Source organism: Papio anubis, chromosome 6, assembly GCF_008728515.1.
Source record: "Papio anubis isolate 15944 chromosome 6, Panubis1.0, whole genome shotgun sequence".
Classification (NCBI taxonomy): domain Eukaryota; kingdom Metazoa; phylum Chordata; class Mammalia; order Primates; family Cercopithecidae; genus Papio; species Papio anubis.
In genome coordinates this window covers 145,349,253-145,374,925 of record NC_044981.1, presented here as the reverse complement: position 1 = coordinate 145,374,925, position 25,673 = coordinate 145,349,253, and the positions used below count along the sequence as shown (strand labels likewise).

At 37.3% G+C, this 25,673-nt stretch overlaps 1 long non-coding RNA gene across 1 annotated transcript in view; it reads right to left on the bottom strand.

The window, feature by feature from the left end:
- Nucleotides 1-24,969, bottom strand: part of LOC116275374 — a 32,853-nt gene extending 7,884 nt beyond the window's left edge. The window contains exons 1-2 of the long non-coding RNA XR_004184431.1: nt 24,275-24,969; nt 10,959-11,059 (exon numbers count right to left, since the gene is read on the bottom strand). This is a non-coding gene — a long non-coding RNA (uncharacterized LOC116275374). The remainder of the gene's footprint in view (nt 1-10,958; nt 11,060-24,274) is intronic.
- Nucleotides 24,970-25,673: the final 704 nt, after the last annotated feature.

Sequence of the window (25,673 nt, the reverse complement as noted above, 5' to 3'; positions counted from 1 at the left end):
TGAACATTCATGGTTCATAGGAGGAGGTCAAAATATCGACATTAACAGGAGTTTGGAAAAAGTTGATTCCAACCCTCATGGATGACTTTGAGGGATACAAGACTTCAATGGATGAAGTAACTGCAGATTTGGTGGAAATAGCAAGAGAAGTAGAATTAGAAGTGGAGCCTGAAGGTATGACTGAATTGCTACAATCTCATAATCAAAAGTTAATGGATTGGGAAATGCTTCTTATAAATGAGCAAAGACCGTAGTTTCTTGAGATGGAATCTACTCCTGGTGAAGATGCTGTGCACCTAGTTGAGATGACAATAAAGAATCTAGAATATTACATAAACTTAGTTGATAAAGCCGCAGCAGGGTTTAAGAGGGTTTACTCCAATTTTGAAGTAAATCCTACTGTGGTTAAAATGCTAACAAACAGATGTTACAGAGAAATCTTTTGAGGAAGGTAATCAGGGCAACAAACTTTATTGCCTTTTTTTTTCAGAGATTTCCACAGCCATTCCAACCTTCAGCAACCACAACCCTGATCAGTCAGCACCCATCAACACTGAGGCAAGACCCTCCGTCAGCAAAAAGATTACAACTTAGCATTTTTAGCAATCAAGTATTTTTGAATTAAGCTATGTACATGGTTTTTCAGGCATAATACTAGTGTACTCTTAGTAAACTACAGTACAGTGTAAACATAACTTCCATATGTACCAGGAGACAAAAAAAAATCTGTGACTCACTTTACTACAGTGGCCTGGAACTGAACCTGCAATGTATTCGAGGTATTTCTATATATGTAGAGAGTCCATAAAGAGGGGCTGTCAACCTGAGGGTATTGCTCCACTTCCTTAGGGTCTTGGGACAGTTGGAGGGGAAAAAAGGAAAACGTAATCCCCCTTTTTTTCATTTTGAATGATATGAGTCATATTTTCATAGATGAATCCTCCAGTTCATTCAACTTAGAGCTACATCTTTGCTTGATTAACTCTCATACAAATACAATCAACCTTTCCTCTAAACAATATATATGTACAATTTTTGCTGCATTAGATACACTTACTAGTATGCTGTTCTGGTGTTCATTCAGCCACTTATTTAACACTTAGTAAGGCTTTTTCTAGGTCCTAGGTCCTGGGAATGCAGGTAGATGAATAGGAAACAGAATTATAAAAGGGTAATGAGCTCTAGAGTAGACTTAGGAAATAAATTTGGAAGCACAGTGGAAAAGTTCTTAATATAGACCCACTGGAACCATCAGGGAAGAATTCATGATGAAGGAGGTGGGAAAAACACTGGAAGGAAGAGAATTTATATACAGAGGATTTGGAGTTTCAAAAGGCACAACGGAATAGATGGAGATAAAATTCAGAGGTGAAGAAATAGGGACATGAAAGGCTAGCTAGGTAGGAATGATGGTAGGCAAAAGGATAGACAATTTCAAGATCTTACATATTGGATAAAAATGAGGAGTTATGGGAAAAGAAGTAATTGTCTTCAAGGTTCCAAAGTGAACTATAGGGAAAAGCTATTTCGGAGGTACTTAGACCTAAAAATAATTTTTATATACTTATGGGAATGCCATTAGGGTCAATTTTGCTCACTATCAATTAGAAGGGAGAAGTGTTGGAGGAAGAAGGCAGCAGAAAAGAGTTTGGTCTTAATAAAATGCATTCTAAAATATCCTGGTGATGATAATTACCTACAATGATATTCAGCTCTGTTATGATTTTCCAAATAAATTTCTCATTTTAAAATAGTTGTATTTACAGAAAAATTGCAAAGACAGTACAGAATTCTCATATACTTCATATCATTTCCTTTGTTATTAATATCATACATTGGTATAGTACATTTGTCACAATTAATGAACTAATATTGATATATCACAATTAAAGTAGATACCTTTTTTTTGAAATTTCTTAGTTTTTCCCCTAATATCTTTTTCATTTTCCAGTATCTGATCCAGGATACCACATTACATTTCATCCTCATATCTCCTTAGACTACTACTAAAAGTATATGTATAAAGTAATAGGAACCAAGGAAAATAGGCCTCTGGGGTGGGAATTTAAATTAATGGGGCTAGAAGTTGGATTGTGCTGATGTTTGCTGCTGCAATAGGTGTCAGAGTCTAAAAATTGCTCTACTCATCTCGTTTTTATCTCCTTCTTGACTTGAGGCTTCCCTAAGTACTCTCCCTCAGAGAATCTATGTCTTGAATCTCTTTCCACTGTAATCCATTGTTATTACACTGGAGCCCTGTTGGTGTTGCAATGAGATGTGGAAGAGAGATAGCATTCTATATCATGATTAACTCTTGGTCTTTCAGTGGGCCAGTGTCTCAGGTGTGTTACTGTTCCAAGTATTCCTCCAGTGGTACAGTTATACACAATACACACTTACTCCCTACTCCTTTCTCTGGTTGCAGTATTGCCAATCTGTTTCCCTGAAGCACTCATCCATATTGACAGTGGTTTTTTTTTCCCCCTGGGGTGAGTTCCTTTTAATAAATGTTTATTTAGCACCTACTGTTTTCTAGGTACTGTTTTTACACTGGGAGAGTAAATTGGTTTTGAGGAAAAAATTATGTTGAAGGAGAAATTAAGGAAAATGTCTGGGAAAATTTCCTTGATTAGGAGATAGATTATGTGATCCAGTTTACAACTGGAGAGATTAACCTTAGATAGTAGCTTGTACAGCTGATATTGTAACATGCAGGAAGACAATATGTCAGCCCCAGATGCAAAGTGGGTTGGTTGATTTAGGTTTACAAAGGTCTAAAGTTAGGAAAGACATCGGAAACTGAGCAGCCTCTCTCTCTGTCTGTGTTTCCCTCTCTCATAACTGTTTATGATAGAGAAAAACACAGTAACCTCTTCTTGTTTGTGCCATTCTCCAATCTCTCTGAAGTTGACATTTGACACCATACTGCTGTGATGATACTGCTGTGATGGCTGCACTACACTTCCTTCAGGTCCTCAGTTCAAGAGCATAGAGTTGCTGTGTCTCAATGATAAGTTTCTGGAAGATAGAACTATACAATTTTCTCATCTGAGCTCAGGTGTCTACCACTGTTTCAGTTACTTACTTATAGACAATAATTTGCTCCACTGCTCACTTTCCACAGATTGTGCAGATCGACTTTCAGAGAAGCATATATAAGCAGTTTCTAAAAGGCCACATGGAGTTAGGGGGAAAATTATTTCAATTTCTAGCAAATGGGTTTGTGTGTGTGTGTGTGTACACAGTGTATTCTGGTAAAACATCCAAAGTTGATCTATAAATTTCATTTGACATCCTGAAAAATACATCTATGCTCACATGAATTTAGGATTTGATTTTGGAATTAAGGACTCAAGAACAGTGAAATTACAGTTTAAAATATTGGTGCATAGTTTAAATTATAGTTTTAACTATTGATACATGTTCTTTTATTAATATTGGATACTTACTCAAGAATATATTTGATTGCATACTGCCATGTGAATGCTACACCATAGGAGGTGAGCCATGGCTTTGAAAGTATATGCCGTAGCTATTCCTCTTTCACTTCTAGTCCATTTATCACACTCCACAATGTCTTTTTAAAACCAGCCTTTCACTATGCTTAGTAATATCTATTGTATATTTTCAAATAGCTAGAAGAGATGATTTTGAATGTTCTCAACACAAAGAAATGATAAGTGTTTGAGGTGATGAATATGCTAATAACCCAGATTTGATCACTGCATATTGTATACATGTATTGCAATATTACTCTGAACAAAAATGGTCAACTGGAAGCAAGCTGTCTTCATTCTCCCACTACAGACAACCAAACACAAATGTATAGCACCATGGTGATCACCAGCAATATCCCAGAACCTAAATATGAAGATAAGAAAGTTCCCAGAGCCACAGAGAAGTTTTAAAACTCAGCGTAGATGACAACAGAATTGGATTTTTATGTCTGCAATGCCCTTCCCCCAATCTCTCAGGCACAAAGCATGCAGAAAATTTCACCCCAACACATGATTATACTGGTAAGAGTGAGATTAAAATGGACAACCAGTTTTTTCACCATTTTGGTTTACCTGACAGGAGACCTAAACTTGTCTCAATCCGTGGGAAGCATGATGAGTTCCTGAAGGGAAAATAATTCCTGAGGACAGTTAGAGACAAATGGAGGAGGTGGTGCTAGCATCCCAGAGTGGAAAACTCCACTCTGTATCTCAGTAAAAGAAAATGCCAAATAAGAGTGGCTCTTCAGCAGCACCACACAGTAGGAGACACATTCCATGGGTCCCTTGGGCAAAAGTCACTAGCCAGTTCCCACACTGACGGGATATTTTTTTTGAGGGTGTCCATGCGGGTCTTCTCTATTTGGGATGGGCAGTGCAAAGTTGCTCTGCTAGAGCTGGGGCAAATCTGGGTGTAATGCACCATCTAGTGCTGAAACTGATGCAGTCAAAAACAAAACAAAACAAAACAAAAAACAAAAAAAAAACCCAGCCCAAAAAAAAGAAAAAAAAAAAACAACACGTATTCAACAGGTATATTACACTGAAATCTCTAGACAAACATACCCAATACAAACCAAAACAAACAAGACAGAGAAGACTGGAATAAATAATCCTTTCATGCAAAGACATAGACATACAAACATGAGAAAAATAGCAGATGGAAAACCATCATCTCCCCAAATGGACAAAGTAAAGAGCCAGTAACTAAACCTAACGAGATGGTGATGGGTGGGCTCTCTGGTCACAATGGCAGTTTGAAAAAAACTCATTTATTTCCAATACCATCCAGAAAATCATCTCAGAAGTTTGTCAAATAAATTTAACAAAGAGATTGTAATAAAAAATCAAACAGAAATCCTGGAACTGAGAAATATATTTGCTTAAATGCAAAATTCATTAGAGGCTCTAAACAGAATGGACCAAGCAGAGGAAAGAACTGGTGAGCTCAAAGACAGGTTATTAGAAAATACGGAGTCAGAGGAGAAAAAGAAAAAAATAATGAATAAGTACTTTTATCACTTTTGCTCTACATAATATTGGATGTCCTAGCCAGAGCAATCAGACAATACAAAGAAATAAAGGACATCCATGTTGGAAAGGAAAAAGTCAAATTATTCCTGTTCTCAGATGACATGATCTTATATTTAGAAGAACCTAAAGATTCTGCTGGAAAACTATAAAAACTGATACATGATTTTAGTGAAGTCACAAAGTACAAAAATCAACATACAAAAATTAGTATCATTTATATATGCCAAGAGTAAACAGTCAAGAAATCCCTTTTATAAAGTTTAAAAAAGTAAGATACTTAGAAATAAATTTAAAGAAGTGAAAGATCTCTACAAGAAAAACTATAAAACTCTCTTGAAAAAAACTGAAGAAGACACAAAATTGGAAAGATATTTTATGCTCATGGATTCCAAGAATTAATATTGTTAAAATGTCAATACCACCCAAAGTAACGTACAGATTCAATGCAATCGCTATCAAAATACCAATGACATTCTTCACAGAAATAGAAAAAACATTCCTAAAATTTATGTGGAATCACAAAAGACCCCCAATAACCAGAGCAATACTGAGAAAAAAGAACAAAGCTAGGGGCATCACACTACCTGATTTAAAAATATAAAATAAAACTATAGTAACCAAAACAGCATGGTACTGGCATAAAAACAGGCATATAGATTCATGGGACAAAAATAGAGAACCCAGAAATATATCCACACGTGTACAGTCAACTCTTTTTTGACAAAGGTCCAAGAACATCCATTGGGAAAAGTGGTGCTGAGAAAGCTGTAACAGAAGAATGAAACTATACTCTTATCTATCACTGTATACAAAAATCAAATCAATATGGATTAAAGACTTAAACGTGAAACCTGAAACTATGAAACTACTAGAAGAGAACATTGGGGATGCTGCAAAGTTTTCTTCTAGCAGAAAACTAGCTACTTACTGGAAGTTCCAAAAATGCTCTAGAACATTAATCTGTGCAAATTTTTTTTGAGTAAAACTTCAAAAGCACAAGCAACGACAGCAAAAATAGATAAATGGGATTACATCAAGTTGAAAAGCCTCTGTACAGCAAAGGAAATAATGAACAAAGTGAAGAAATAACATAGAGGATTGGAGAGAATATTTGCAAACTATCCATCTGACAAGAGATTAATAACCCCAGTATATAAGAAACTCAAACAGCATAATAGCAGAAGCCCAAATAATCATATTTAAAAATAGGCAAAAGATTTGAATAGACACTTGTCAAAAGAAGACATACAAATGGCCAACAGGTATATTAAAAAATGCTCGACATCCCTAATCATCAGATAAATGCAAATCAAAACCACAATGAAATATCATCATACCCCAGTTTAAATAGCTTTTATCAGAAAGACAGAGAATAATGGATCTGGGGAGATGTGAAGGAAGTGGAACTCTTGCACACTGCTAGTGAGAATGCAAAATAAGCCATTGTGGAAAACATAGTGGGGTTTCCTCAAAAAACTAAAAATAGAACTACCATATGATCCAGAAATCCCACTACTAGTGTATATATTCAAAACAAAGAAAATATATTGAAGAGATATTTACACTCCTATATTTACTGCAACACTATTCCAAAATTTGGAATCCACCTAAGTGTCCATCAATGGATGAATGCATTAAAAAATGTGGTATAGATGCACAATGGAATATTATCAATCATAAGAAATGAAATCCTATCATTTGCAGCAACATGGATGAAACTGGAGGTCATTAAATTAAATGAAAATAAGCCAAGCACAGAAAGATGAATATCACAACCTCTCACTCATATGTGGGAGCTAAGAAAGTGGATCCCATGAAGACAGAGTAGTTTGGTGGTTAACAGATGCCAGGAAGGGTAGGGAGGATGGAGGGAATGAAGAGAGATTGATTAAGGGGTACAAAGACACAAGTAGAAACAAGAAATAAGACCTACTGTTTGATAAATCAGTAGAGTGACTATAGTAAACAATAATACATTGTTATTTCAAAATAGCTAGCAGAGAGTAATTTGAATGTTCCCAACATTAAAAAAATGCTAAAGTAATGGATATCCTAAGTACCTTGATTTGATCATTGCACATTATATGAATGTATCAAAATATCATATTTACCCCCAAAATGTACATCTATTATATATCAATAAAAATGTAGAAAAAGGAATTATCATTATGTACCTCATACATGTATATAATTATTACGTGTCAGTTAAAAAAATCTAGTCTTTAAGCCCAGATGGAGTCTGTTTTTGTACTTGCTGACCACTTAAGACAAAAACAAATGCTTCTTTGTTCTAACATTTGCTAACACTGTCTGAATTATTTAGACAGTGGAACACTGTCTTTTGGCCTCTTACCAAAAAAGTCTTTATCCCTGTAGCAAAAAGCAGAATTGCATAGCAGTAAAATGCTATAGAGAAAATTATATTTTGAATTTATGAATATCAATATTTCTTTAATTATTAAGTATTATAATTTAGCCATATATCCAGAAAGAAATCTACCTTAAATTTAGAAAACTGCTTTCATTTGGTAAGAGCCCTATATATGAACAAAAGTGAGGGAAACAGCAAACGTTTATCTGTCAGTATGTTTTACTGGCAAATGTGGCTTCCAATTGTCCCCCTGTATCTGTCCTCCCCTTCTTCTTTAGTGTTAGAGGCCCCAGTATTTATCTAGGCACAGGAAAGAGGAATGAAGCCTACATTTTCCAATCCTCATTCTTTGCTGCTGATGTGACTATAACTAGGTTCCTACATAAAACTTCCAGCAAGTTTCCTTAAAAGGAGCATTTGTTCCTTTCTTCACACCTCCTTTTTTCCCTACTGGCTGGAATTTAGATGTGATGGTTAAGCAACCATATTGAACTATGAAATAGAAGCTGTACAATGAGGGTGCACAGCCACAAAATATCCAGCATTTGGGTCCCTCACACTTCTGAGTTTTCGTATTTGCCTCAGACTGCTTTGTTCCTGTTTCAGTTATCCAGTGCTGCAATAATACTAAGTAAGAAATATTCACAAAAAATAAGTATTTTTCATACATATATGAGATTTAGCTGATCAGAAGCTAGGCTCTCTCAGGCTTCTTGGGGACCAACTGGGAGTTGGCTCATCTAAGCTGGGTTCAAATAGAGTAACTGGTATTACTCAGCCCTGCTCTATGTGCCTTTCATCCTTTAGCAGACCAGCTGGGCACATCCTTCTCGTGGTAATGATGAAACCACAAATGACCCAGCAGAAACATGCACGACTCCTTTAGGTTTAGGCTTGGAACTAGAATACCAGCACTTCTGCTTCATTCTATTGGTCAAAGCAAGTCACAAGACAGGACTAGATTCAAGGAAATACATCCCACCTCTTCAGTGAGAGGAACTTCAATTTACATGACAAAGGGGGTGATATAGGCAGCAGTGAAGAATAGGTGCTATTTTTGCAATCTTTCACATTTTCAGACTTCTTTTATGTAAGAGACAGACATCTTTTAGATTACAAGATATTGTCATTTAGTTTAGTTTTTGTTCTATGTAGCTGACCCTAATCTTAATTGATTTATTGGAATGTGAGCTCCATGACTATTGCAGAGAATATAATTTGGCTCAAACAGCTCCCATTCCAATCCCTTTTAACTTAATTTCTAGAGCTATAAAGACTGAAAAGCTAAAAAACAAAATATGATATCACACTCCCTAGCAGCCATGGTACTGCAAGCAATCTGTTTTTTACTAGACTGACCCACCTATGCTTGATTTGCAAATAGCAATGAGAAACATAGGTGGTGGCTATACCAAGAAAGAGTGTATCTACTGGCACAAATGATGTCAGAGGTGCCCATCTGAAGTGATAGTGAAGCTTCTGACTTGGCGTCACAGGTATTGGGGTGGGGAGCACAGTTGTGTTTTACATTTGGATACTGTAGTGTCTTTTGACTTTTCTCTTGGCTGCTCTATTCCTGGTTGGATAATCAGACCCAATACTTAGACACTCCAAGATACCTGTAAACTACATAATACATATTTTTTAAACTTGTTCTTCATAAACCAGCTAGAGGGGATTCTGTTGTCTGCAATTATTTTCACAAACAATAGAAGATTTGATCAATTGTAGTAATGCATCAATTAATGACAGGCATATATTTTGAGAAATGTGTTAGATGATTTCATCACTGTGAAAACATCTTAAGGGTGAACTTATACAAACCGAGGTGGTATAGCCTTCTATACACCTACACTGTATATATAGCCGGTTGCTCCTATGTGAGTAATGCATTGCATTATGGTGTTACTACAGCTATGATGTCACTACACCACAGGAATTTTTAAACTCCATTGTACCTTTATAGGACCATTGTGATATATGCAGTCCATCATTGACCAAATCATTATTTGGCACGTGACTGTACATTAGCATGACATTTGCTAAAGCACCCTTTTCATGAATCTTCAGTTAAAATATTTTGGGAACTTATTTTTTGGTTAAGAATAGAGGTGGGAAAATGTCATAAATTAGTACATTTTGAAAATATATCTTTGATCTTTGTTTATATTTAAAAATATTCCTTTGGCTAGAAAAAAATAATATTACAAAATGGAATATGATTAAAGCATCAATAAGTGAGATTATTAATACTCAAATGTGTTTTACAGTAGTTGTTTTCTATATCCATAAAGTGTAAAGATTAAATTTTGTTTTAATTATTGTCACTTTTTTCTACATGCCTTTTCTTACATCCTTGAACACGTTTTTATCCCACACAGAACAATGACAAACATGAAAATATTAGAAATAATGCATTACTTTGAGTGATCTTTTTGATATAGATAAAAGTTTTTACATAAGCAGAGTAGGTGGATTTTTCAAATATTTTTGTTTATTTTAGAATAAATTGATATAAACCCACAGGTAACATGTAGTTGTTACAGAAATAAGTACAGATTTACACATATAAGCCTACAACTATATACATATACGTCTATACCTTTACACATATAAGCCAACCTCCACTTTTTTTTTTTTTTTTTTTGAGACGGAATCTCGCTCTGTCGCCCAGGCTAGAGTGCAATGGCATGATCTTGGCTTACTGCAAGCTCCGCCTCCTGGGTTCATGCCATTCTCTCGCCTCAGCCTCCCTAGTAGCTGGGACTACAGGTGCCCGCCACCACGCCCGGCTGATTTTTTGTATTTTCAGTAGAGACGGGGTTTCACACGTTAGCCAGGATGGTCTCAATCTCCTGACCTCGTGATCCGCCTGCCTCAGCCTCCCAAAGTCTTCCACGCTACTGACATTTTGGATGGCATAATTCTTTGTTGTGGGGAGCTGTCCTGTGCATTGTGAGATGTTTAACAGCATCCTTGGCCTCTGTACACCAGATGCCAACAGCACGAAGCTTCTCAAGTTGTAACAATAAAAAACATCTCCACACTGGCAAATGTCCCCTTTGGGGCAAAATTACCCCCACTGAGAACCATTGACTTACACAGCCACACAAAACATGAAAGCAATTTCTAATGAAGCATTTAACAATATTTTTCAAGATCTTGAGAAACTACATCTTAGTGCATATACATCTTAGTGCATATATTATACCATAGATGGCAGACCTTGGTATCATATAACACATCTGAAATAAAATGGATACATCTTTCTACCTTTTCACTCTATTGTGTTAGTGACATGAAGCTTGGTTTTCTTTATATCAGACCTAAATAAGCAAGCTGTCAACTTTATAAGACAAAACCAGCCAGACATGTACACATTTTTTTTAAAAAAGCATAGAGGCACAAAGCAATTACCTATGATTCATTTTTGAGCCTATGGTTTTTAAATTTTAATTTCTGGAGACACTATTAACAGTTGGAATCTGATCTTGGAGGTGAAACGAAATTTTTTTTTCTTATTTTCCCAAAAACTGAAAAGAAATACGACTGCTTACCTGAGTTTCATTCTTAAACCATGTTGGGGTGGTCTTTGGGCTGTCTTGTCACCATTGTTTATATGCTCAATGATCTCAGTTTGGGAGTGCTTTCAGGGTTTCTGGAGCAGTTTTGAAGTCACAGAAATAATAATCAATTTTTTAAATATCCTGTCAAAATAATTTTTTTCTGACTCAAGCGTTTGTTTGAAACAGAACATCAAGAATTTTCTGCACACTACAGAATGTCAACAAGATGGCAGAATAGAAAGTTTCAGCCTTCATTCCCACTGCCTCCATGTAAATTTCACTAGCAGATATCCAAAGACCAGAACATCACTTTGAAAACTCCACTACTTGGAAACAGGCCGGAGATACTTGCATGGTCCATAGAACTGAATGAAAACTGAATTACAAAGGGAAGGAGAGTGGTCTCACTTCAGCCACTTACACATCCACCCACCAATTTGGCACAATACTAGAGAAAGAGGATTTCCATGAGCCCACAGTGTCTACAGGAGGAAAAGTGAACTGAAGTTATCAAGTTTGTCTAGTTTCTCAACACACTCCTCAGGATGCTCACTCTGGTCTCATCTCACAGGAAACATTGGGACCAATGGCTTGGCTATAATGCCTGGGGTCAGGTAGAAAGAAAGAAGGCAGAGGTCATGGTCACTAGCACTAAAATCTTGGTGGTAGGTCCTTGTTCCTGCCAGTTATGGTGCTCAATCAGAGATACCAGCAAACCTTATAGACCACCTGCAAAACTTATCTGGTCACCTTTGGAAGCACGGAGGAAAGTCAAACCTATCCTGAGTCCCCAGATGGCTAGTCTCCATACCCAGTGTCAGAGCCCACCAAAACAACCCTGCCCAGGTCGAGACACCCACCTCTGCCGATTTCAAAGAAGCATAGAAGCTAGATCTGATTGCCCTGGGCAGTCAAGCAGTAGCTCTACTCAGCTAAAATGCCTGCTCAATAACCCCATCCAGACAGGATGGTGCCTGCCTCTGCCCATTTCAGAGAATCATAGAGATTAGACCTGTTTGACCCAGGAGGTCAAAGTGTCTCAACTCAGTGAAAAGTCCACACCATGGCTCCACCCTGACAAGGAGTCAATCCTTAATCATGCATTTCTAAGAAGTATAACCTCTGGTCTTGCCCATCCTGAGCAGAAACTATGCCTAACTTCAGAGTCCAACTTCAGTCTTGCCCAGCTGCAGACCACAAATAGCAAAATTGTTTGGCCAGGGAATGCATTCTGTGATTGATGTGACCACAAGCTATTGCAGTCCCCAGCCAGCATCTCTGCCCAATAGCAGAATCCAGCCAGCGATCTTGCCATACAGTGGAGATAACCCCACTTGACATCAGAGGAAAGACAGCAGCCCAGTCAACTAGAGAACTCACAACAAGCTCTCCTTGTCTAGATTTATTTCACCTGACCGGCCCTTCAAGAATCACAAGTTAGATTAAATATCAAAGATTTATCCCTGTCAAAGAACACAAGTAATGGCCAGAAGAGGGGGCTGTCTCCTTAAAAATGTAAAGAATAATGCAAGGACACAAGGATTACAAAAAATTAGAGAATCATAATACATCCAATAGAAACCAATAAAGCTCCCGTAATGCACCCTAAAGAAATAAATAATAATTAAAATATAAAAAATAGAATAAAATTACAGTAGTTGCTACTCAAAAAAAGAAGGGAAAAGAAATGGAGATCTATGAAATGACTGATAAAGAATTCAGATTAATCTCAAAGCAGTTCAGTTACATTGAAAAATACATGGATAGTAAATTAAATAAAATCTGGAAAATAATACATGAACAAATTAAGAAGTGTGACAAAAATGAAAACAATAAAAAACCAAATAGATATCTTAGAGATAAACAATATAATTACTAAATTTAAAAATTCAATAGGAAGTTTCAACGTTAGACTTGATCAAGTGGAAGAAAGAATCAGTGAACTTGAAGACAGAACATTTGAAATGAAAAACAAAAAGAAGAATGGAAAATAGTAAATAAATCTTATGGGAATTATGGGACCCCCATCAAAAAGCCAAAATTTTACATATACTACCTACTGGAGACTCACCTTACTTTTAAGGACACACATAGATTGAAAGTGAAGGGATAGAAAAAAATGTTCCATACAAAGAAAAAACAAAAGAGAGCAAGGATAGATACACCCATATCACATAAAATAGACTTTAAGTCAAAAACTGTGAAAAGAGACAAAGAAGAGCTTCTGTAATTATAAAGAAGTAATTCATCAAGAGGATAACATTTGTGAATATATATATATAGCACCCAACATAGAAGCACCTTCATATATAAAACAAGTATTAAAGAATATGAGGGGGGAGATAGATTGCAATACAATAATAATAGGGAACTTCAATATCCCACTTTCAACAATGGGCAGGTCTTTCAGACATAAAATTAATGAGGCAATATTGAACTTGAAAAACACGGTAAGCCAAATGAAACTAACAGACAAATACAAGACGTTCCATTCAACAACAGCAGAATATGTATTCTTCTCGAGTGCACACACAGATAGGTCATATGTTAGGTCACAAAATATGCCTTAGCAAATTTAAGGTGGCTGAAATAATATCAAGTGTCTTTTCCAACTATAATTAATTAAAACTAGAAATCAATAACAGGAGGAATTTTAGAAAATTTAAAAATACATGGAATTTAAACATTTTCCTGAACAACCAATGGGTCAATAAAGAAATTTAAAAGAAAATTTAAAAATATCTTTATACAAATGAAAATGAAAAAACAATATACCAAAACTTATGGGATACAACACAATCAGTTCTCAAAGGAAAGGTTACAGCAATAAACACCTACATCAAAAATAAACAAAACAAAACATCTAAAATAAACAACGTTACTCCTCACTGAAGTAGAAAAAGAACAAACTAGGCCCAAAGTTAGCAGAAGGAAGGAAATAATAAAAATCAGAGTAGATTATTATTATCATTATTATTATTTTTTCAATATACAAAAAATCAGTTGTATTTTTATGTACTGGCAGCACAAAATTGGCAATAAATTTTGAAAGTCAATTTCATTAATAATAGCATTAATAAATACAAATGACTTGCAAGATTGGTTCAACAACTATAAAATATTGCTGAAGTTAAATAATAAATGAAACACATATTCTATTTATGGACTGGAAGACTCTACATTATTAAGATGTCAGTTCTTCCCAAGTCAATCTTTAGGTTCAATGCAATTTAATCAAATTTCCAAGAAGATTTTTAAAGACATATCAACAGATTGACTCTAGGATTTGTAGATCTTCCTCCATCCCTTTATTTTGAGTCTATGTGTGTCTGCACGTGAGATGGGTCTCCTGAATACAGCACACTGATAGGTCTTGACTCTATTCAATTCGCCAGTCTGTGTCTTTTAATTGGAGCATTTAGCCCATTTACATTTAAGGCTAATATTGTTATGTGTGAATTCGATCCCATCATTATGATATTAGCTGGTTATTTTACTCGTTAGTTGATGCAGTTTCTTCCTAGCATCGATGGTCTTTACAATTTGGCATGTTTTTGCAGTGGCTGGTACTAGTTGTTCCTTTCCATGTTTAGTTCTTCCTTCAGGAGCTCTTGTAAGGCAGGCCTGGTGGTGACAAAATCTCTAAGCATTTGCTTGTCTGCAAAGGATTTTATTTCTCCTTCACTTATGAAGTTTGTTTGGCTGGATATGAAATTCTGGGGTGAAAATTCTTTTCTTTAAGAATGTTGAATATTGGCCCTCACTCTCTTTTGGCTTGTAGAGTTTCTGCCAAGAGATCCACTGTTAGTCTGATGGGCTTCCCTTTGTGGGTAACCTGACCTTTCTCTCTGGCTGCCCTTAACATTTTTTCTTAATTTCAACTTCGGTGAATCTGACAATTATGTGTCTTGGAGTTGCTCTTCTCAATGAGTATCTTTGTGGCGTTCTCTGTATTTTCTGAATTTGAATGTTGGCCTGCCTTCCTTGGTTGGGGAAGTTCTCCTGGATAATATACTGCAGAGTGTTTTCCAACTTGGTTCCCTTCTCCCCATCACTTTCAGGTACACCAATCAGATGTAGATTTGGTCTTTTCACATAGTCCCATATTTCTTGGAGGCTGTATTCATTTCTTTTTACTCTTTTTTTCTCTACACTTCTCTTCTGGCTTCATTTCATTCATTTGATCTTCAGTCACTGATACCCTTTCTTCCAGTTGATGGAATCGGCTACTGAAGCTTGTGCATGTATCACGTAGTTCTCGTGCCATGGTTTTCATCTCCGTCAGGTCATTTAAGTTCTTCTCTGCACTGGTTATTCTAGTCATTTGTCTAATCTTTGTTCAAGGTTTTTAGCTTCTTTGCGATAGGTTCGAACATCCTCCTTTAGCTTGGAGAAGTTTGATTGTCTGAAGCCTTCTTCTCTCAACTCATCAAAGTCATTCTCCATCCAGCTTTGTTCCATTGCTGGCAAGCAGCTGCGTTCCTTTGGAGGAGAAGAGGTGCTCTGAGTTTTAGAATTGTCAGCTTTTCTGCTCTGATTTCTCCCCATCTTTGTGGTTTTATCTACATTTAGTCTTTGATGATGATAACATACAGATGGGGTTTTGGTGTGGATGTCCTTTCTGTTTGTTAGTTTTCCTTCTAACAGTCAGGACCCTCAGCTGCAGGTCTGTTGGAGTTTGCTGGAGGTCCACTCCAGACCCTGTTTGCCTGGGTATCACCAGTGGAGGTTGCAGAACAGCAAATATTGCAGAACAACCAATGTTGCTGCCTGACCATTTTCTGGAAGCTTTGTCTCAGAGGGACACCTGGCCATGCGAGGTAACAGTCAGCCTGTACTGGGAGGTGCCTCCCAGTTAGGCTATTCAGGGATCAGAGACCCACCTGAGGAAGCAGTCTGTCTGTTCTCAGATCTCAAACTCCATGCTGGGAGAACCACTACTCTCTTCAAAGCTGTCAAAGACACTTAAGTCTGCAGAAGTTTCTCCTGCCTTTTCTTCAGCTATGCCCTGCCCTGAAAGGTGGAGTCTACAGAGGCAGGTAGGCCTCCTTGAGCTGTGGTGGGCTCCACCCAGTTCGAGCTTCCAGGCCGCTTTGTTTACCTATTCAAGCCTCAACCATGGTGGGCACCCCTCCCCCAGCCTCCCTGCCACCTTACAGTTGGATCTCAGACTGCTGTATTAGCAATGAGTGAGGCTCCATGGGCGTTGGACCCTCTGAGCCAGGCACAACATGTAATCTCCTGGTGTGCCATTTGCTAAGACTGTTGGAAAAGCTCAGTATTAGGGTGGGAGTGACCCAGTTTTCCAGGTGCCATCTGTCACAGCTTCCCTTGGCTAGGAAAGGGAATTTCCTGACCCCTTGTGCTTCCCAGGTTAGGTGATGCCTCACCCTGCTTTGGCTCACACTCCATGGGTGGCACCCACTGTCCTGCACCACTGTCCGACAAGCCCCAGTGACATGAACTGAGTACCTCAGTTGGAAATGCAGAAATCACCTGTCTTCTGCATGGCTTATGCTCGGAGCTGTATTCTGGAGCTGTTCCTATTCGGCCATCTTAGAACCCCCTCTGATTTTTATTATTAAAATAAAATAGAAAATAAATAAAATAAAGACTAGAAAAACCATACAAAAGATCAACAAAACTTAAGTTGGTTATTTTAAATGAGAAAATCCACAAATCTTTAGTTAGAATAAGAAAAAGAAATGACTCAAAGTCAGAAACAGAAGAGGAGTCATTGCAACTAATATAACAGAAATACAAAGGATCACTAGAGACTACTATGACCAACTATACAACAACAGATTGGATAAACTAGAAGAAATTGATAAATTTCTTCACATATATTTAGGTTGGTACAAAAGTAATTGCAGTTTTTGCCATTGCTATGCAGCCTACCAAGGCTGAATCATCATGAAGAAATGGACAATCTGAAAAGACTAATAATGGGTATTGAGATTCAATCAATAATAAAAAGTCTGCTGTAATAAAAACCTTAAGACCTGATGGTTGCCAATCTGAATTCTACCAAACATTTAAAGAACTAATACTGATCCTTCTGAAACTTTTCAAAAAAATGAAGAGGCAAAAATACTTCTAAACTTTTTACAAGGTCAGCATTGTCCTGATACCAAGGTTGGGCAAGGACATTACAAGAAAAGATTACAGGCTAATATCCTTGATGAACATAGTCATAAAAATCTTCAACAAAATACTAGCAAACCAATTCAAAAACACATTGAAAGGATCATTCACCGTGATCAAGTGGGATTTATTCTTGTGATGTAAGGATGGTTCAATTTATGCAAATCAGTAAGTTATATATCATATTAACAGAATGAAAGACAAAAACATATGATCATCTGATTAGATGCAGAAAAAACATTTGACCAATTCAATATCCTTTCATAATAAAAACTCTCACTAATGTAGGTATAGAAGGAATGTATTTTAATACAATAAAGGCCATATATGTGAAGCTCACAACAATTATTATACTCAGTGGTGAGATTTGAAAGCCCTTGCTCTGAGATCTGGAACCAGACAAGATGTCCAGCCTTGACGCTTTTATTCAACATAGTATTGGAAGTCCTTGCCAGAGCAATTAGGCAAGAGGCAGAAATAAAGGGCATCCAAATAGGAAAAAAAGAATTGAAATTGTCACTGTTTCCTGATGAGATGATCTTATTTGTAACAAACCCTAAAGACTCCACCAAAAAACAGAACTATCAAACAAATACGGTAAAGTTACAGGATACAAAATTAACACACACAAATCAGTAGTGTTTCTATATACTAAGAATAAACTATTTCCCCCCAAAATAAACAAATTTCCTTTTATAATAGCTATAAAAAATAGTACTTATACATACATTTAGCCAAGGAGATGAAAGACCAGTACACCAAAAAACTAGAAAATGTTGATGAAAGAAATAAAATACACAAATAAATGGAAAGATATCCTGTGTTCATGAATTAGAAAAATTAATATTGTTTAAATGTTCATGTTACCCAAATCAATCTACAGATTTAATGCAATTCCCATCAAAATTTCAATAAAATTGAAAATAGAAAAAAACAATAATATGAAACTACAAAAAACTCTGAATAGCTAAGGCAATCATGAGCAAAAAGAAAAAAGCTGGAGGTATCACACTACCTGATTTCAATCTACTGCAAAGCTATTGTAATTAAAACAGCATGGTGATGCCATAGAAAAAGATACATTGACCAACGGAACAGATGGAGAGCCCATAAATGAACCCACACTTGTATAGTCAGTTGATTTTCAACAAAGGTACCAAGAATATGCAATGGAGAAAGGACAGTCACTGCAATAAAGGATGTTGGGTAAACTGGATAGCCACAGGCAACAGAATAAAATTTGATCCTTATCTCCTACCATATACAAATATCTACTCAAAATGGATTAACAAACTAAATGTAAGAGAAGAAACTACAAAATGACTAGAAAAAACAAGTTGGAGAAACCACAGAACATTTGCCAAGGTAATAATTTTTTTTTATTTGACTCCCAAAGTGCCAGCGACATAAACAAAAATAGACAAATGGAATTACAATAAACTAAAAAACTTCTTCACCATAAAGGAAACAACTAACAGTGGGGAGAGATGACCTATGAGATGGGAGAAAATACTGGCAAGATGTAAGTTTGATAAGGGGTTAATATTCAAAACATATAATAAACTCAAACAACTCAATAGCAAGAAAACTACCCAATTCAAAAATGGACAAGGGAACTAGATGAACATTTCTCAAAAGTAGGCATACAAATTGCCAACAGACATATTTTAAAAAGCTCAACATCACTAATCATTAGGGAAATGCAAATTAAAACCAAAATGAATTATCATCTCACACCTGTCAGAATGGCTATTATCAATAAGATGATAAATAAATGTTGGTGGTGATGTGAAGAAAAGGGAATTCTTGTACACTGTTGGTGGGAATGTTAATTAGTACAGCCTTTATAGAAAACAGCATGGGGACAGGGCCAAGATGGCAGACTAAAAGCGGCTCATATATGCTGATTCTCATGGAGAGGAACAAAAGGGCTAGTGAACACTCACCCTGCAGGCTGATCATCTAAGAAACTACGTCAGAATCCATCAAGGCAGCAGGGCAACACAGAGAGCAGAGAGGAGCAAAGCTGGACACCAGCCTGCCTGAGCTCAGCATGGAGTCAGGAGAACCTCTCCAACATGGGAAAGGATAAGTGAGTGAAAACCCCCAGAAGGATTCACACTCTCTACAGGGACTGTGCAAGATTGGAAATGGTAGAATCTTGCTGGCCCCTCTGCACTTCCCAACCATGCTTCTAGACTGAGGCAGAGAGCCACTTGGACATTTTGTGGGGAATAACTCTCAAGTCCAAGGGGACCTCTACAAACGTTGGGCTCTGGAGCAGATCAGCCCTGGTGCCAGAGCCCCAGTAGAGGCCACAGCTGTGCTGCCTGGGAGCAGAGAGATTGCTCCACTGTCCCTTGCCAGATGGGGCTGGGCACCAGTTTCCAGCCCAGCAGTCCCACTTTCGTGTGAACTCAGTTGGAGGGCATAGCCTCCTGATGTCCTGGGAAATGGCTGGATGTCAGAGCATGAGGCCACACTCAAGCCCACCACTGATAACCAGGAAGGCAATGCTTGCTAGAGCTTCTGACCCAGTGCTCCTGTTTCTATGTGAACTCAGCTAGAGGGTGCAGCTTCCTATTGTCTCAGGAAACACCTAGATGATGGAGCGCATAACCCCACCCAGTCCTGCCACTGGTAGCCAGGTGGGCAATGCCTGCCAGAGCTTCAAGCCCTGTGGTCCTGCTGTTGTGGAAAGTCAGCTGATGAGTGCAGGCTCCTGTTGTCCCAGGAAGAACCTGGATGGCAGGGAAGGCAACCCCACTCACCCCCGCCACTGATAGCCAGGTGGACAGTGCCTGCTAGAGTTTCTGGCCCAGGGGTCCTGCTTCCATGGGGACTCAGCTGAAGGATGCAGCCTCCTGTTGTCCCTGGCAACACCCAGATGGCAGGATGCATGATCCCACACACCCCTGTGACTGATAGCCACATAGGCAATGCCTTATAAAGTTTCTGGGCCAGCAGCCCCACTTCTGTGTGAACTCAGCTAGAGAACCCAGCTTTCTGTTCTTGGGAAATACATGGACAGCAGAGTACATGACCTTGTCCACACCTGTCACTGGTAATGAGGCAGGCAAGCCCTGGTAGAGCTTTAGGCCCAGTGGTCCTGCTTCTGTGGAAACTCAGCTGAGGAGTATAGCCTCCTCTTGTCCCGGAAAGAATCCATGTGTCAGGGCAGGAGTCCCCACCGACCCCTACCACTGGTAGCCAGGCTAGCCACACCTGCTAGAGCTTCTGGTTCAGAGGTTCTAGTTCTGCCTGAATTTGCCAAGGGGCACAGCCTCTTGTTGCCCTGGAAACACCTAGACAGCAGGGTGGGCAACTCACCCATCCCACCTCCTGTAGCCAGACAGCCTACACCAGCTAGAGCTTCCAACCAAGCAGTCCTGCTTTTGCCTGAGCTCTGCAGACAAGCACAACCCCATGTATTCTCAGGAAGCACACAGATAGCAGATTAGGGCCGACCTGGTAAGGATACAGCTTGTCTGCCAATGTGGCCCCTGCCTGTGGGAGCCCTGTGGACCAGAGCACCAAACAAAAGAAATGCAGGCACAGAGACAGTAATCAGAGAAAGTTCCTCTTAGACTCGGGTGTGGACTAGAATTGAAGCCAGTCAACTGAATCCACCTTATACCATAAGCAAACTCCCAAGGGGCATTAAAGAAGAAAAAAGAGAGAGAGAAAACAAACAAACAAACAAACAAAAACATCCAAAGGACAGCAGCTTCAAAGATTGAAGAAACATCAGCCCACACAAATGAGAATCAATCAGCACAAGAACTCTGGCAACTTAAAGCCAGAGTGCCTTCTTTCCTCCAAATAACCACACTGGTTCCCCAGCATGGGTTCTTAAATGGGCTAAAATGACAGAAATAGAATTTAGAATATGGGTAAGAATGAAGATCATCAAGATTCAGGAGAATGTTGAAACCTAATCCAAGGAAACTAAGAATCACAATAAAGTAATATAGGAGTCACTAGATGAAACAGCTATTATAAAAAAGAACCAAGCTGATATGATAGAGCTGAAAAAAACACACTACAAGAATTACATAATGAAATCACAAGTATTAACAACAGAATAGTCACAGCTGAGATAAGAATCTCAGAGCTAGAAGACTGACTCTCTGAAATAACTCAGTTAGAAAAAAATAAAAAAGAATGAACAAAACCTCTGAAAAATATAGAATTATGTAAAGAGGCCAAATCTACAAATCTTTGACATCCCTGGAAGGGAGGGAGAAAGCAAACAACTTGGAAAACATATTTCAGGATATCACCCATGAAAACTTCCCCAACTTCACTACAGAGGCCAACATTCAAATCCAGGAGATACAAACAACCCCTGCAAGGTACACAAGAAGACCGTCCTCAGGACACATAATCATAAGAATTTCCAAGATCAAAATGAGAGAAAAAAATGTTAAAGGCAGCTAGAAAGAAGGGGAAGGTCACCTACAAAGGGAACCCCGTCAGGCTAATAGTGGACATTTCAGCAGAAACCTTACAAACTGGAAGAGATTAGGGACATTCAGCATTCTTAAAGAAAAAACAATTCCAACTATGAATTTTATATCCAACCAAACTAAGCTTCAAAAGTGAAGAAGTAAGATCCTTTTCAGACAAGCTAATGCTAAGGGAATTTGTTACCACTAGACATGTCTTACAAGAGGTCCTCAAAGAAGTTCTAAATATGGAAAGAAAAGACAATTACCAACCACTACAAAAACATACTTAAGTACACAAACCAATGACACTATGAAGCAACCACACAAACAAGTCTGCATGATAACCAGCTAATAATACAATGACAGAATCAGACCCACATATATCAATACTTAATTTTAAATGTAAATGAGCTAAGTGCCCAACTTAAAAGGCACAGAGTGGCAAGCTGAATAAAGAAGTAAGATTTAATAGTATACTGTGTTATAGAGACCCATCTCACATGCAATGACACCCATAGGCTCAAAATAAAGAGATGGAGAAAAATCTACCAAGCAAATAGAAAACAGAAAAAAAAACAGGGGTTGCAATCCTAATTTCACACAAAACAGACTTTAACAAAAATCAAAAATGATTAAGAAGGGCATTATATAATGATAAAGGGTTAAATTCAACAAGAAGACCTAACTATCCTAAATATATATGCACCCAACACAGGAGCACCCAGATTTATAAAGGAAGTACTTAGAGACCTACAAAGAGACTTAGATTCCCATGCAATAATAGTCGAAGACTTCAACACCCCGCTGACAGTATTAGATAGATTATTGAGGCAGAAAATTAACAAACATATTTAGGACCTGAGCTCAATAGTTAAGCAAATAGGCTTAATAGACATCTATAGAACTGTACAGTACAGTAAATTACAATACAGTAAATTTAGAAAATTTAAATTACACCAACCACACTTTTGGACCACAGTGCAATAAACATAGAAATCAATACTAAGAAAATCACTCAAAACTGTGAACCCAGAAAATCTGATAGGTCTCAGTTAATTTAGAAAGGTTATTTTGCCAAAGTTGAGAATACACCTGTGACACAGCATCAGGAAGACCTGATGATCAAGGTTGTTGGGGCACAGTTTGGTTTTATATATTTTAGGGAGACATGAGATATCAATCAAAATATGTAAGAAGTACATTGGTTTGATCGGGAAAGGTGGAACAACTTGAAGCAAAGGCAGGAAGACTCAAAGTGGGAGGGAGCTTCCAGGTCACAGAGGTGAGACACAAACAGTTACATTCTTTTGAGTTTCTGATTAGCCTTTCCAGAAGAGGCAATCAGGTATGCATCTATCTCAGTGAGCAGAGGGGTAACTTTGAATAGAATGGGAGGCAGGTTTGCCTTAAGCAGTTTCCAGCTTGAGTTTTCCTCAGTGATTTTGGGGGTTCAAGATATTTTCCTTTCACATTTCCTCCCCTTTCTTTTTAAAAACATTTTGGAGAAAGCATTCTACAAGAAAACGAGTCTCTGGTCTCAGGTTTCATCTGATCTCTTATGGCTAAGACAGTTTATTCTTAGATGGGTATGCCCCAAAACTCATTTTTCATGGGTTGTGAAGTCTCATGTCCTATGAAAAGAAAACAGGAGTGAGGAAGGGGGAAAAAAACAACAACAATCCTGGAAAAATTGATATAGGCTACATTTTTCTGAAGTCCATACATTAGTAGGCAGGTAAGAAAGTGGCTTATGTATGTAAATAGATTGCCATTAGTTTCTTCTGAAGTTTAAGTTGTCTGGCTCCAGTTCATAGGGTTTTAAGAAAGCACGGCTTAGTTTTCAGTGACTCCAAATTAGAAAAAATGGAAATAGAAAAGGAAAAAAAAATTTTGCAGCACACCAACATGGCACATGTATACATTTGTAACAAACCTGCACATTGTGTACATGTGCCCTAGAACTTAAAGTATAATTTTAAAAAGTGTAAAAAAAAAAAAGGAAAGGAAAAAAATTAAAAACATTATTTTGAAGACTTATAGCCAAGAAAAATTAGAATTCAGTCCAAACTGTAGAAAATAATATAAATTGAAAAAAAATTTAGGGAAAACTGGAATCTAACAACAGGTATATAATCATTTTGAAACATAATTTTTTTTTCCTCTTTCCAGTTTCCAATTTTACTAAAGACAAATCATGGTAGGACTGGTTTGCTTATTATACTTGGCTTAATTATTTGTATACAGTGCAGCAAGAATAATTATCTTTTACATAGGCTTTTAAATTGGCTTTGATGAAACTTTGTTCTATAGTAGGAATCTCAGATAAGACTTTTTAAAGTTAAGCCCAGCCATGGATTTGTGCCATTGAATACCTATAAGTTGGGTGAATTTCCTCTCCTCTTCAGGTTCCAAGATAAACCTGGGGGTTCTGTGCCTGTCAGAAAAAGACATTCTGTACTTACCACAGGTCAGAAACCCTGTACAGGGACTGACCTGTGGTAAGTACAGGGACTCTGTATGCTAAATATGTAGGCCAGTTTTTCCAAGGACTTTATTGGCCCGATAAGTCAAGTTTGAATCCTCAAAGGAAAGCCCACCATTCCAGTCAAAGCCTTGGTAAAATAACAGTGTCTCCAATTGTGTCCTGTTACAAACAAAAACAGATTCTTATCGCACTTATGCAAATAACTGTATTGTTACAAGAATACTCACAAATAATTTCAAAATTCTTGATAAATCAGGTAGAGAGAAACAAATGTGTTCCAAATTTTGTTCATAGGACTATACTAAATTGTGACAAGTTGTCAATAGATCAAAAGAAAAATCTTAAGACTCTGAAAAACAAAACAAAGGATCAGCAAACGTTTTAAGCAAAAAGTAAAAAAGACCGGTTCAGTCCATGTAGTTCATTCCTGTTATGCTTGATAGTCATGAATGTTTTAGCTCTCCATGAGTCCTGAAAGTTTTTCCCCTATTCTGATGTCACAATGTCCAAAGTTATGAGAAACCTGCATTTAAGAGCACCTGTTGGAGTTTTATAGCTGATTATAAAGCTGTCTTCTAAAGAGGACCAAAACAAGACAACAATTGCCCATGGACACAAAAAAGTTTTAAGGCAGCCATAGTCAAAAGACACAATTGACAAAGAAATTTGTTACCTCTGTGGCACACAATAATTTTAACATAACAATTATGATTATCACTGATAATGTACACTGTTATATCAGAATTATGAGAGTTTCCCATAGTTTTGGAACATATACCAATAACGTATTTATACAAATACAGCCCAAAGAAAACCAAATACCATTTATATTTGACAATGCTTCCTGTATAATTTTTGTGTCAAATGAGCTAAATTATGTCAATTTTGGACTTTAAGGAACTTAATGTTTTAAAGGGTTAAGTATGCTAGAAAAAGATATAATTTATAATTTGATTTTGAAAAGTTTGTCAAATACAAAATATTTAAAGCACCTGGTATTACAAAATAGGATTACAGGTCATTGTAAAGTAATTTATTTAACCAAAGTGATAATTCAAGGATTTATAAAAAGCTGAAAACCCTCATTCTTTGAGAGAGGAGACTTAATTTTCTAAACAAGAAACCCTAATAAAAAAACAGGATGAAGCCAATTATATTGGTTTTATAAAATTTTGTAAGGAATCTATAAAACTTAATCTTGATTATAAAATATAACTTCCATAAGCCTTTTATAATCTTTATAACCTTTGTTAAGAGGTTGGTTAATGCTTCAAGAAAACCTTGTTAATCTGACACAGGGGTCCATGTACTGGTTTTGCATCAGTGTGATTTTGACACTAATGGTTAATTTATAGAGAAACTGAAGTTATTTTATTTTTCAAAATCAGCCCTTACTGTCTTATGTGCCAACCTCTTCCCTGATAGTCCCTGGGCATTGAGGACTTGAATAGCTTTAATTTCTTGCCCTGTGTCTCAGGAATGCAGTTTATTTTGATTGGCATCTTCTATGGGGCCTAAAGATGAGGCCTTAATTGCTGTCAGTGTTTAAGATTTAGCAGGACTTAGTGTCCTTTTTAGACCCAGGAGTTAAAGCCCTCTAACTCGATGTTACAAGGACTTTAAAAG